The 14,500-nt window shown below is 41.1% G+C and overlaps 1 protein-coding gene across 11 annotated transcripts in view; it reads left to right on the top strand.

Annotated features, from left to right (window-relative positions):
- The window catches only part of NEDD4L (NEDD4 like E3 ubiquitin protein ligase), a gene marked incomplete at its 5' end in the record, with an annotated part of 308,703 nt that overhangs the window by 208,845 nt on the left and 85,358 nt on the right, over positions 1 to 14,500 (top strand). The window lies entirely within an intron of this gene.

Raw genomic sequence — 14,500 nt, 5'->3', positions numbered from 1 at the left:
CCGAAGACCCAGCGCTTGTCCGAGGACGTCTCCGTGGTCATGTGGCCGGCATGACTAGATGCCAAAGGCGCACGGAACGCTGTTACCTTCCCACCGGAGTGGTCCCTATTTTTCTACTTGCATTTTTACGTGCTTTCGAACTGCTAGGTTGGCAGAAGCTGGGACGAGTAACAGGCGCTCACTCTGATACGCAGCACTCGGTATTCGACCCGCCAAACTGCCGACCTTCTGATCGACAAGCTCAGCGTCCTAACCCACTGAGCCAACGCGTCCCTAAAATTGTAATTACGCATCTCTTAATCAGTAAAAGGAAAGCAAGGAGAAATTGGATTAGTTCTTAGCTTTTTGTCTAAGATAAAATGTTGAACTTGTGAATGGCCATAATTGGTGAATCATATATATTGATTCAATTTAGGCACATACAAGTCCATCCATTCCCCCTGCTCCCTTCCTCTGTTTCATAAGAGTTCAGTCCTCTCTGTTCCATTTCCTTATTTTAAAAAAAAATCTGTCTACAAGTATATATTATTTTACTAGTGTCCACATCTACAGGTAGTCCTTGACGTAACCACAACTGAGGCAAAAGCTAAGCAAGGCAGTTAAGTGAGTTTTGCCCCATTTTACAATCTTTCTTGCTCCAATTGCGAAGTGAATTTCTCCAGTTCTTAAGTCAGAAACACGGTCGCTAAGTGAATCTGGCTTGACTTTGCTTGTCAGAAGTTTGGAAAAGGTGACCACATGACCCCAGGACACTGTAACCATCATAAATACAGGCCAGTTGCCAAGCACCTGAATTTTGATCACATGACTATGGGGTTACTGCAATGGTTTTAAGTGTGAAAAAATAGTCATGTCACTTTTTTTCAGTTCTGTTGTGACTTTGAATGGTCATTAAACGAATGACTGTAAACTGTCGACTACTTGTATTTCTCTACAAAAGAAGCTGTTTGAAATATGCCTGAGAATTACACATACTCATTTCTAAGCAACTGCCATTTGCATATAATTATTTTAAAATGTATTTTGGCACTTTTTTAAACAGAGAAGTTGCTCTGTAAAGACAGAAACGTGCAAAATACAAAAGGTGGCCCAGTTCTACCCACTGATCAGAGAGGGGTAAACCAAATTGGTTGTCGGCTGAAATGAGCAAACAGCTGGTTTGAAAGGAAAATAATGTGTAAAAATATGCTAGTGATCCTATAGGCTATTGACCTGATCATAAGCAAGTTATATAGATTTAACTCAAATGACAAATATGGTATTTATTAAAATATACTAACTGACTTTTTATATAGCTTGGAGCAATAATATACACTATGGGAATATATTGTCACAAATTCAGTGAAACAAATTGTCCTCTACCTCTTTTATAAATATATAATCGGAAATGATTTTTAAAAATTCATGGTTTGTTGGTATTATCCGTAATTCATACATTTCTCAAAAAAATGATAATTGAAACTGGGTATGAATATTAGTTCCTGGCACTTAAAATGCTGGCAGAGCAGCGTCTCAGGCATCAGAATCAATCAAAACAACTTTACTCATCATTTATGGAAGTTGAATTCCAATGTATCTAGAGCTGGGGTGTCAAACTGCGTCATGCGGAAGCCGCGCCTACCCCATTTCCGGCAATGGCAAAACAGTCCCAAGTATGTCCCGTGACGTCACATGACGTCGTGAATTTAACATGTCTGATCTAGAGAGATTCCAGGTTAAACCAAGCTAAGATACTTTTCCACAATACCCAAAAACTAAATTTGCACTTGTGAACAATGTTCCTTGTACTGTGATAGGTCTACTCTAAACATACTTATAACTGTATTTCATGTCAAAGTTCTTGTTCCATTTCCAGAAGTGTCTGATGTAACATAATAAATTCATTCTTAAATTATGAGTACTGTGAAAGACTTCTCGGATGTTCAGCTCTTTGTCCTGAACAGTATAGAAAGATAATCCTTGGAAGTAAGTACAAACTTAAAGTATTAGAGTTGTCCTATCTGAGTAGACTCGAAGGTGCTTTTTCCAAAAGACAACTGGATTTTCTTGGTGTTTTTTTCCTTTGAAAATATTTTGCTTGTCATCCAAGAAGCTTCTTCAATTCTGTCTGGCTGTTGTGAAATCAGTTAGAACTGAAGAAGCGTCCTGGATGAGAACAAAATGTTTTCAAGGAAAAAACCCCAAGAAAGTCTAATTGCCTTTTGGAAAAAACACCTTTGGGACAACCTTGACCTGGATGATGGAGAATCTACATAAATCTAAGTAGAGGAGTTCTGTCAAATGATAATCAATGCAGCCTACATTTTTGGCAGAAACCTTGTTCTAAGACTATCTCTAGATAGTTTCAAATGTGGTTCTAGTTTTCCTGTATCTTTTTTCCCAACCCAGTACTATCTTGGAAAGGAATTATGTAAAGGGTTGGAAGTCTGTCAGCAAGTTAACTATTCCGAATCAGGTGAGGGTGAATATTGGTATGGCAACAGAAGCTTGTGGGAAAAAAGTACTGTTCAAAAATTGCTCCGGTCCACCTGGGGCTGCAGAGAAAAAAACATCTCCAATGCATCCATGTGGGAGAACCAGTTGGACAAGGGTTCAAAATATCGCCCACAGCTTCTTTCTAAGCTCCCTTCCGTCTTCTCATCCAGTCACATGACTTACAGCAGAACAGATGTAACCTGCCCTGCATTTCCTAGTACAGACAATTAAAAATAAATAAAATAAAATAAATAAAATAAACATACAACAAACAGACAAACACAGACAGATGGAAGACACAAGAGGAGAACAGAAACACTACACACAAACACTCCACATCAGACATGTCAAACACAAGGCCCGGGGGCCGGATGCGGCCCGCGAAGTGGTTTCATGTGGCCCGTGAAGCCATCCTGGAAACAGTGAGGGAATGGCCCCCACTGCCTTGGCCCTGGCCCAGAGACCCTCCTTCTGCCAGAGACCCTCAGATCTGTCCCACTCCTGCCCAGGCCCCCATAGGCACCTTTGATGCGAACGATGTAGAGCTGGCCATGCCTGCCCAGTAGGCCATACGCACTTTAGCCACGCCCACCCAGTAGACCACGCCCACCCTGGCCATACCCACCCGGCCCCTTGAGGGCAAACGCAATGCTGATGCGGCCCTCAATGAAATTGAGTTTGACACCCCTGCTCCACATCATTATGTAGAAGAAAATACAAATGCTTGGAAAGGGCTTGGAAAGTGTTCGAGAAGCCATGCTATGCATACTTTCCCCAACTGCTTTTATTCTTAGCATATACAGGTAGTCCTCGAGTTACAACAGTTTATTTAGTGACACTGGCACTGAAAAAAAGTGACGAATGATCGTTTTTCATACTTACGATCTTTGCAACATCCCCATGGTCATGTGATCAAAATTCAGATGCTTGGCAACTGACTCATATTTAAAACAGTTGCAGTTATAACTGGGATCACGTCGTCACTTTTTGCAACCTTCTGACAAGCAAAGTCAATGGGTAAGACTGATTCATTTAACAACTGCGTTACCAATTGAACAACTGCATAAATTCACTTAACAACTGAAAGGCAAGAAAGGTTATAAAATGGAGCAAAATTCACTTAACAAATGTCTCGTTTAGCAGCAGAAATTTGAGGCTCAATTGTGATCGTATGTCGAGGTCTACTTGTATATCCTAACTTTCTATATGAAGTATTTCACCCAGTATTTCGGTCATTAAAGCAATATTCATATTTTGCCCTTCCTGCATCAAGCGTATTGTAAGCATGATAGACTCTCATTTTTGTGGCAGGCAGATAGTAAGCTGTCATGTAACACTAAATGAAATCTGTACTCTGACACTGAACATGAATGTGCTGGTCCAGGTCAGTAACCTTGAAGTGTTGTTTCCTCACATCAGCAGGGGGGCCGTTCTAGGAATTTCAACACTTCCCACTCAATCCTGAATCTCACCTCCAGCCTCCAAGCCATATGCCCTTCTTATCTCTCTTGGTCTGTGATACTGACACAGAACAGAAACAAATGTCAAAAGAACAATGAGACTTACATTTACACAAGTATTAGCCCTTCCAAAGGGCAACACATGCTGATTGTTGCACTGCCAAGGTTTTCATTAACTGCAGCCAGTCCTCCCTTGATAGGCCTTTTTAGTAGAGCGTGTGATCCTTGCCTTGCCACGCAGCTTTCTTACATAGTTCAAAGAAAGATATAAATCAGTATTCCCAGTTGCTGGGCCTAATATTTTGAGGGTTTTTTTTTTAAATTCCCTTGAGTATGTGCACGTGTGGGGAAGAGAATATCCTTAGCTTTTTCAAATATAGTATCAACTTTTGTTGGGAAGAGCGTGGGTGGCATTTACGAAGCAGTGCTGAGAGAGAATGGGATGTTACCAGAGTCTAATTGGAGTGGGACTTTGCTAAAACAGTTTCCTCCGGTGAAGATCAGCAGCCAAAATGGTAAATCAGAGAAAATGACAAGAAGAAATAGAGCAATGGAACATCTGAACATGTGTCAAGAAAGATTAGTGTAATATCATATATTGTGAGAGTTGGTGAGAAGCTTCAAGGGAAATGCGTACCTGTTGTTGGCTTCGTTTTCAGGAGACAGCTGTTATATTGGTCCCTATCAAATTCTTAGTGGCTCCCAAAGCAAAACTCAGTTCTCTTCTTCTCTTTCATTTCTCTCTTCCCAACTAGGATTTTAAGTTTTGTTCTTTTTCATTTCTTATGTATACATACACACAAAGACACAGAGATCTTCCTCCATCTGTCTCATCTGTGGCGGGGGACCGAGACATACGCCTTCTTTGAATGTCTTGAGTCTTTTTTTTTAAATCCCCCATTTGGTTATCAACCCTCCAGCCATTGGTTTGAATAACACAATAACAGAGTTGAAAGGGACCTTGGAGGTCTTCTAGTCCAACTCCCTGTGCAGGCAGGAAACCCTATACCATTTCAGGCAAATGGCTGTCCAGTCTCTTATTAAAGATCTCCAGTGATGAAACACCCACAACTTCTGGAAGCAAGCTGTTCCACTGGTTAATTGTTCTGACTGTCAGGAAGTTTCTCCTTAGTTCTAGGTTGCTTCTCTCCTTGACTAGTTTTCATCCGTTGCTTCTTGTCCTGCTTTCAGGTGCTTTGGAGAATAGCTTGACTCCCTCTTCTTTGTGGCAGCCCCTGAGATATTGTAAAGCTTCAAAAATTCAAAGAAACCTTTGAAAGACCATTATATACATTATACATTATAGAGGTGAATGAAATTAGACACGATTTTCATTGTAAAGCTAGAATCCAGGAAACCAGGACCTATGTTGTACTCATAATACAAATCAAATCATTAATAATTAATACTGGATGCCTCCAGGTTATTAAGATCAATAAGAGTGTAGTCCTCTTCAAAGAAGTGAAGACCTCCTTGAGGACTATTGATATTTATGTGGGGTTTATGGAGGAACTTTGCCTTTATGTTGAAAGGGAGAATGTTATAAGTAAATTTTGAAGGAATATATGCTTTATATCGTATGGAATTTAGTAAGAACATCTCAGGTTGTAATTTATTTTATGTTTTTATTGTTTATCAGTTTCCTAAACCATCTTTGTATGTAATAGAATTAGAACTTTCAGAATCAGTTTTATTAATCGTTTTCCAGTATTGTTGGGTTTCACTTATAAAAAAAGATCCAATCTGTTTGTTACATTTCCAGCAGTTTTTAGAAGATGAAGTACTTATTTAATCATGGAGTAATGTACCAATGGTAGAAAATCTTATACCAATTCTCTCTACGTGTAATCTTCAGAATACATTTAATTCTTTTCTTCCACTGAAATTCCCATTGTTTTCTACTTATAACTAAGTTCCAGTTCTGCAGAGAAACCGTGCAATTTTTTATACTGTAAACCTCTTTCTTACACTGAGCTGTGAAGCAGTCCTTATGGTTTAATAGATTCTCTCTGGTTTTTTGGCATGGAGTGTCACAGCTCATTAAACCAAAAACACAAACCCCATCATGGATGATGGATGAACCATTAAAGGACAATAGAAGAATAAGGTGGTAAATAGAAAGCCAGTCTGGTCCATTGACTAAAGTACCAGGCTAGAAAGTGGCAGACTGTGAGTTCAAGTCCCACCTTAGCCATAAAAGCCAGCCGGGAGATTTTGGGCCAGCCACTCTCTCTCAGCACAACCCACCTTACAGGGTTGTTACTGTAGAGAAGATAGGGGGAGGAAAGATACGTTGGATATGTTTGCCACCTTGAGTTACTTGTAAAAATAATAAAGGCGAGATACAAATAAATCAACACAATTTATATGAGAAGAATAATTGTGAGAAATAATCAGGAGAGGATTATTTCTGTGTACTTTCAAGTTTCAGATTATAGTATTGCATGTGTAGCGAGGCTGGCCGAAAGGCTTTGCGAGAGCCTGGCCGGAGAGAGGGAAGTAGGAAGCTCAGACAGCTGCTGCCGGTTTGGGTGCGGCGGGCATGGATCCGGCAAAAGGAAAGAAAAGGAGAAGGAGAAAGGGGGGGTGGGGTGGTTGTTGTTGTCAGGGAGAGACCAGGTGAAGCCGAAGAGGAGTTTGGGGTTTTGTGTGATTCTTATCCTCTGAAATAGAGGGAAAGAGAGAGAGAGAAAGCGGAGTTTTATTGCTTTCTTTCACAGGGGGATATTGTGAGCGAAGGGAAGAGTTGGAGTGAGAAGAGGGAAAGCTTGGTGTGGTTTAAAATTCAGTTTTAACTAGAAAGGAAGGGGGGAGATTTGGCATAGAGAGACCTGGGGACTACAAGTGCCGACAGAAGAGAAGGAGAGGCTGGTCGCTACTGCTTCGGAGACCAGCAGCCATCCGAACTTTGATCATTAGCACCTGTGCAAGCTGTAGACATTTTGGGGAGCTGCCCTCGCGGGGTGAGCTGTTGCTGCGGAGTGCTGACTGTCTTCGCTCGTGCTTTCTGTTGCTGCCTGGAGCCAGAGGGCCTCCCCCCCCTGTTTTCCCAAGCAGCTACTACAAACCATTTACTATTATTGTCACGACTGCTAGCAGGTTGATAAACGCTATCACACACTAACTGCCATGGCTAGGGGTTGGTCATCTTTGTTCCTATAAACCCCTTTGACAACAGAAACTGCCACCCCTTCACTCCGCATGAGTTCCTGCTAAAAAGGACATTTCATCAATGCCTTGAGAGCGTGGCTGTTGAGTGTAACTGAGGGGGGGGCACTAGGAGGGCCTAGGCTTTGGCGGCTTCTGAGGGGGTTACACTACACATGTAAAGGCAGTAACAGACAATTCTTCAGAATATTCTCTAAAATTGCAATTTACCTTCAGAAAACAATCCTTCAGCAAAGATGGTGTGGGGAAAATGGTTTGAGCCTTCTCAACTGATGTCAAAAGGTCATAAATTGCTTAATTATACATTAGGGTAATGTTCAAATAGATGTATTTGAAAGGAGAGGCAATGCTAATACGTAGCTCTGGCAGTTGTTTGAGGTGAAAATACAACTTTCTGCTTTCGGTTGGAAGTAAACATATTGTTAACCCTTTTTCATTTAACACATAGGTTTGTCGTAGACAGTTGCCTAGAAAGTCCCAAACAGCTGTTTTCTGCTGAGTCCACAAAATGCTACCTTTATTCACAAGGCTTGAATGAGACAGGCTTAAGGCATTCATAGCTGTATTGGTGTTAAGGTGGTGTTTTCTTTATTCCAACACTATCCAGAGGCAAACTCAAAGTGACGCAAATCTATTAAAAGTCTGCTGGCCATTACCTGAGACAGAGGTTAGTCAGTTGAGTGATGGCAATGGAGAACAAAGGCAACAGAAGGATTGGCACTGGGGACAGCAAAATACCTTGAGGTAAAATGGGAGGCCTATAAATTTTATAAATAAATTAAATAAATATTTCATTTTGATAAAAATTTGCTACAATGAAACAACTCAAGGATGAGTGGAGAACACTTAACTTACCAATGGGGAAAAACCTGTGAGGGATCAAAAGCAGGATATATTTTATTCCACTTTTAAATATGTGTTGCTGTTTTCTGCAACTCCATTAGACTAAGTACCTGAATTTACATAAATAAACTACAGAGAAGCAGCATGTTGAAATTACAGCAATGATTTTCTGAATATATGGTTAGTCTGACAGTACAGATAGTCCTCAACTTACAACTGTTCATTTAATGACTATTCAAAGTTACAACAGCTTTGAAAAAAGTGACTTATGACCAGTTTTCACACTAACGACCTTATATGGTCACATGATCAAAATTCAGATGCTTGGCAACTTGGATGTATTTATGACAGTTGCATGTGCCCACATTTTGCGACCTTCTGACAAGCAAAGTCAATGGGACAATCAGGTTCATTAACAACTATGTTACTATCTTAATAACTGCAGCGATTCACTTAACAATTGTGGCAAGAAAGATCATAAAGTGTGACAAAATTCACTTAATAACTGTTGCTTAGCAACAGAAATGTTGGGCTTAATTGTGATTGTAAGTTTAAGACTACCTGTATACTGTACAGTACACTCTACAAATAGTTGCTTTTTCTTCGTTTGTCACTGTTGAAAGTGTCATGGCATTTAAGAGTTATTGTATTTTACATTGGACTTGAAGAGGTCTCAGCATAGTCTTCACATAGACCCCTCTCTCAGACACCCCTGCATATATACTTGCATACAATAATTTAGGTGATAACTTGAGGTGGAAGGAGACATTGACAACATTTTACCACCTTAAAAATAGCTACAAGAATGTAAGTTACCCAAGGTTATGACGACTTGATTTGTGCATTGATTTGTGATGTGTGATTTGTGCAGTATATAGACAAAGGTGACAAATATTTCTGATTAATGAGAAGAATCCCTTTAGTGTGACCTAACAAGCAGTTACACTGTATTTGGAGAAACGATATCAATATATAGTCTTAGAAGGAACAGGTCAGAGGATTTAAAAGCTGTAATTTTATTTTTTCAGAATATGAACTATTTTTGAAATATACTTGAAAAGCAGCAATTATTTTTCTGGTTAATATCTTCATGCTGTAGCACAATCTTGTGAACAGTTACTCAGGTGAAAGTTTCAAACTACTAAATTGAACTCAATGTTAAATAACTATAATGGATTACAGCCTTAATTTTTGCAGTGTGTGTTGCTGAAGACTCAATAGCCATACAACAATATATCCAAAGTAGTAGACTTAATGAAGGACTGAAATTGAAACTGAAAGCCCTGATGTTTTATTTCTATCTTATTAAACTTACTGGATTACCATTAGCAAATCATCATATCTTACCCTGCCCTGTCCTATTTCAGCTCATGCACCAGACATCAGTTCCTCTTTTCGATATTCATCACTATATTTCCTATCCTTATTGGGAATCACCAGATATGCATAATTAGGAGATGATTCTGATAAGGATGAATAGCTCATGGACTGCTTCCCGTGGTCAGTATGATAAAAACACTACCCAAAACATTAAACAAATTTGGGAGGAGGTTCCTTATGTTATATCATAGTGAACCTGTCATTTCATTCCTGTGAACTAACCCAGGGCTTTTCAACCGGTGGTATGGGTACCACCTGTGGTACATTGACACCTGGCAAGTGGTACGCGGCCATCCTAGAAAAGTGGTAGCGGGGGAGGGGAATGAACTGAACTGGTGGCAGCACCGCACAAGCCTGAGCGAGAGACGGCTGGAGCTGCAGGGCTGTCAGGGCTCAGTGGAAGCGCCAGGATCAGTGCCAGGCTCCAGCTGGAGCTCGGCGCTGATCCTGGGGCTTCTGCTGAGCCCAGAAGAAGTGCCAATCAGCTGGAATGTTGCAGCATCCCCAGGGTCTTGTGATTTACATTCAGATGCTTGGCAACTGATTCATATTCATGGATGGTCCCAGGGTCATGTGAAGTGACCAAAACCTGCTGCAACCACCCAGCAGACAAGGGGGGGATAAAAACCAAACACCCACCCCACCCCACCCCACCCCCACTGCCAATCCTCAACAGAAATGCTCACAACAATGAAAACCTCGGACAGGAGGAAGAGCGCCACCGGGCGGGCAGGCAGGTGTCTTGCTCGGCTGTGGCTTGGGGGGGCACTTTTTTCAGTGCCACTGTAACTTCGAACAATCGGTAAGCGAACTGTTGTAAGTCGAGGACTACCTGCACGTCATCATTTTTTTCCTTTTTTTTGGTCATCAAGTTTTTGACACCTTGCTAGGTGACTGGTGGTACTCGGATGTTGCCATATCTTAAAAGTGGTACAATGGGTGAAAAGGTTGAAAAGCCCTGAACTAACCAACCAAGGAACATGTGGGGAGGTGGGAACTAATTCACTGAGAAGGTGCTCTACAGTAGATTGTCAAGGTATAGGAGAAACCAGGGGTGAGGTTCCAAGTAGGCTCTGCCCTGTGAATGTGGGGACACCACAGTCAAGCACTTCGTCGACTTCAACTGACCATCCATGATCTCTATCCCACACTTTAATTTAGGTGTCGCTGACCATATTTTTCTCTCCCCTTAATTCAGTTTATTGGAATAAACAAATTGAAATTTAAATCAGTTCGCTTTTTCTTAGCTAATAATGGGAAGTTTCTGCTTTGACATAATAATTGTCTAATTGTCAATTTGTGATGATGCCAAAAATGCTCTTGGTACAACCTACCAGGCCTATATATCCAGTACAACGACAGTTTCACAAGATCTTCTCCAACAGAAAAGATGTTATAAACAACTGCTGGCATGCAAGAAAAAGGAAGCTATGAGAAACTGGACATATCTCATCGAGGCAGCCAGGTCCAAACAACCAGACCTATTCTGGCACATCACATCAAGCTGCCAAAGCAATAGTCCGTCAATGGTGGACTGCCACATCCTCCCTGGAGACCTGGGAGGCAGTCTATGGGGATCTATATATGGACACCACTGTGGAATGTGAATGTCCTAGCCAAACTACAGAAGGTCTAATTTTAGTTTTTATTTAGAATGGAGAAGCAGAGTTTAATTTAGGCAGTCTGTGATACATTTAGACATAAAGAATGTATAATCATTTTCAAGTCAAGCATGATTCCTGATGACTTATACAGATACATCCAGGCAGTTTTCCTGGTGTGATATAGAAATGAATTGTCATTGCTTTATCCTGTTTTTCCCCCTTTCCTGGCTTCCTGATCTACTATGTATGGTACCTAATTTCCCAGATGATTTCCCCATCCAAACCTTAACCAAATTGCCCCCTGTTTGGCTTTCTAAGTCAGCCAGAATCTCTACAGTCCCCATGAACGTAGAACAAGATATTCAGAATATCTTGTAGCAAACAGTAACTAGCCTGGGGCGATACATGAACCAACATGGTTCGTGGCTTATGTTTACATTCACTGTATTACATCAGTGTTCATGACCTTTAAAAGCAGCATTTAAAACAATATAAGGGGGAAAATCATATTCCATACAGTTTATATGAAGTGAGGTAGATGAAAAGGTAGAAAGAAGAAAAGAAAAAGAGGAAAATGGGAATATAAATGTAGAAGGACAGAAGAAATAGCTCAAAATATCTTGCCAATTAAAGTGAATTAAATTTCCTTCCTTCCTTCCTTCCTTCCTTCCTTCCTTCCTTCCTTCCTTCCTTCCTTCCTTCCTTCCTTCCTTCCTTCCTTCCTTCCTTGGGTATCAGAATTGAAAGGGTCATTGAGGTTATCGGAGTCAACCCCAGCTAAGTGCAAGAATCCAGTTTAAAATATCCACAACAGATTGAATGCTCATCCTCTCCCGGAGCAATTCTAACAAAGTGGAGTTCTCGCCTAGCTTGGTAATTGATTCCAGTGTCAAATTGTTCTAATGGTTAGGAAGTTTTTGCTAACATTCAGCCAGATTCATATATAGAATCCAATCAGGCATGGGAGTTGTTTTGATTCCTGCATATTCCTATATGGGATAGGAGATAGGGAAATTCTTGAATCAAAGAAGCTAAAGAAGGAAAGTATATTTCAACGAGTTGGTAATCCATGATTCCAGTCCACATTAAGATCGCTCTTCATTATACAGGAAGCATAAAAATCGGAAACACACCACAGATGGAATGTAACATGAAGTTTTAAGGCAACACTATTAGGCTATATCCTAGACAAAGGGCTACAGGAAGTCTTTACACCACTGCAAGCTGACAAGTGAAGGAGCTCTTAGGATTATGTTAAACCAGTCCACTGTAGCTGTTCAACAAATAATGGATAAAATAAGTCTGGCTTATATTAAATCTGGCTTTAATTTCAACATGGTATATGAAGATTAATCGCTGTTTGCATTTTCAAATTACTCATAGTGGCAGGTTTTAATGTGTTCACAGTTGCGAAGCTTGATGTTATGGACATCATGCTGAGTATGAAATACTATAGCTGTTAGGGGTAGTTTACAGCCTAATTCTTATTACAAGAAGATAGCAATTTAAATGGTTTCAAAATCTACTTTTATCAAGGGATACATCAGTGATGCAAATTAAAGGCCAGAAAGAGTGGCCTTGGGCCTTTAACATGGTTGGTTCTGTTTTCATTAATCATGCAGATAACACCAGTGGGATGGTTCACAGCTTTGAGAAGTTTCTTTGTGTATGGTGAGGTTTCTCTGTGTATGAGTGTAGGTCTTTAAGAGATCCTTCCATAATAGGAAATGACAGAATTAGGAGAAGTATACACGGACATACAAAAGTGCAAAGAATAAAAATGGAAAATCTAAAAAAAATTAAAGTGGGAAATCCTACTCCAGATTGTTCAAGAAGACTTTTTCAGATTTTCTAGTTTAAAAAATAGGCTAACTAATGTATATGTTGTTATTTTCAGTGGATACATAAAGGTGAAGCTGACGTGCATTTTAAAATTATAAAACTCTGGCTGCACCCATGAATAACATAAGCCAGAATTATTTCTGTGATCTTTTAAGCAAACCTCAACATGTTTGTTTGGGTGCTAAGTCCTAATGAGGAGTTCACACATCACATTAAATCCAAACCAAACAAATTAAGATTTAATGGCGTGTGGAGCGTGTTAGCTTACACTACATGCTTCCAGTGCTTTGTACTAACTCTGTCCTATAGTATTTGGCAAATCTCAATTCAAGTTACATAGACATGTATAATTTTCTGCTTCAGAGTCTTTTATTTTCTGTAATGTGAAAAAAGACCTGTATTTAAAAATATACTCATCACGTTTAACAAAAATGTAAACATACAAACAAGCAAAATGTCAGCTTTCTAAAGCGTGTGAGAATAAACATTTTTGTGACATGATGCTCTATCAGCCTTTGTTGATATTAATTGCATTGTGGACATCTGTTTGCAAAGTGAAATGCCTCTTTGATTTTGAATTTGCGCAGCTGAGATTGCAAGTTTTCAGGTTTCCAGATGGGAATAGAGAGATTATTTATAATAGCTATGCAGAGTTCTGTGTTGCAGCATCTTTGAATCTCCTTCCTTTTTGCACATGCTGAAGTATTCTCAGGCGTTCGAAATGGATTCTCTGTTCTTCTTTATTTTAAAATAAATACTATCTACAGGCCTTTCTTTGGGTCTTAGTTAAAATGCTTCTCAGTTGTTCTTGAGCAGGCAGAAAACTGTCCCGAAATAGGTTTTTTATGCTGACGTGTGATTCCTGTCTTGTGAGTATAGCCCCCATTCTGCCATGCTGCTGAATTTGGAGATGCCTGACAAGTCAGGCAAAATCATTGGTAAAAGCTTTCTGCTTTCTGTTAACAGCATGAAAAGCCATTTACCAATCACAAGACTGTTGTAACTCGAGCATAAATTGGGGGAGGGGGGAATAGCTAGACTTGCAGGTTAGTTATTTGCAGAATCTGATATCTCCCCAAACCTGACAGCCGATCCATAGAGAGAAGAATCTTCTTAGTAAAGTGGAGAGGTTCTCTCATTAGGAGCCGGGGAGTGATGTAGCCTCAAGAGGGAAGAGCGTTGGGCGGGAGCCGGCAGGGCAGTCCTGCACACACACGCACTCCCCGGCTGCTAAGGAGCGCTCCTTAGCAGCCGGGGAGTGCGCACGTGTGCAGGACTGCCCTGCCGGCTCCCACCCGACGCCGGACGGCTCCGCCGATGCTGCCTCAAGAGGGAAGAGCGTGAGGCACCTGCCATGGCTCCCCGAGGACTCCTTAGGAGCCGGGAAACGCGCGCGTGCGCAGGACTGCCCTGCCGGCTCCCGCCAGACGCCAGCCTGCCCTGCTTCCTCCACAGTGAGAGGGGAGGGCGTGCCTTCCCGGGCTCGCTGGCTTGCAGCCAAGCCGGAGCCGAAAGGGGCTTTTCCTTCCACCCACCCTTTGGAATAGATGCAAGAGCTCCCGGGGTCTGGCGTTTGCAAGGGGGAGGGGAAGGGGCTGAGAGGCTCTTGGGGGTGGGAAGGGAGAGTCACGTTGGAGGGGGGACTGGATTAAGGAGGCTTGAAGTTGCTTTGCAAGAACGGGGGCGCTCGATTGATTTATGTACTATTTTCCGGCGTATAAGACGACT

The sequence above is a fragment of the Vipera ursinii genome (genome assembly GCF_947247035.1).
Source record: "Vipera ursinii genome assembly, chromosome: 2".
Taxonomy (NCBI): Eukaryota; Metazoa; Chordata; class Lepidosauria; order Squamata; family Viperidae; genus Vipera; species Vipera ursinii.
Note: the sequence above shows the minus strand (reverse complement) of the source record. Positions and strands in the feature narration are given on the sequence as shown.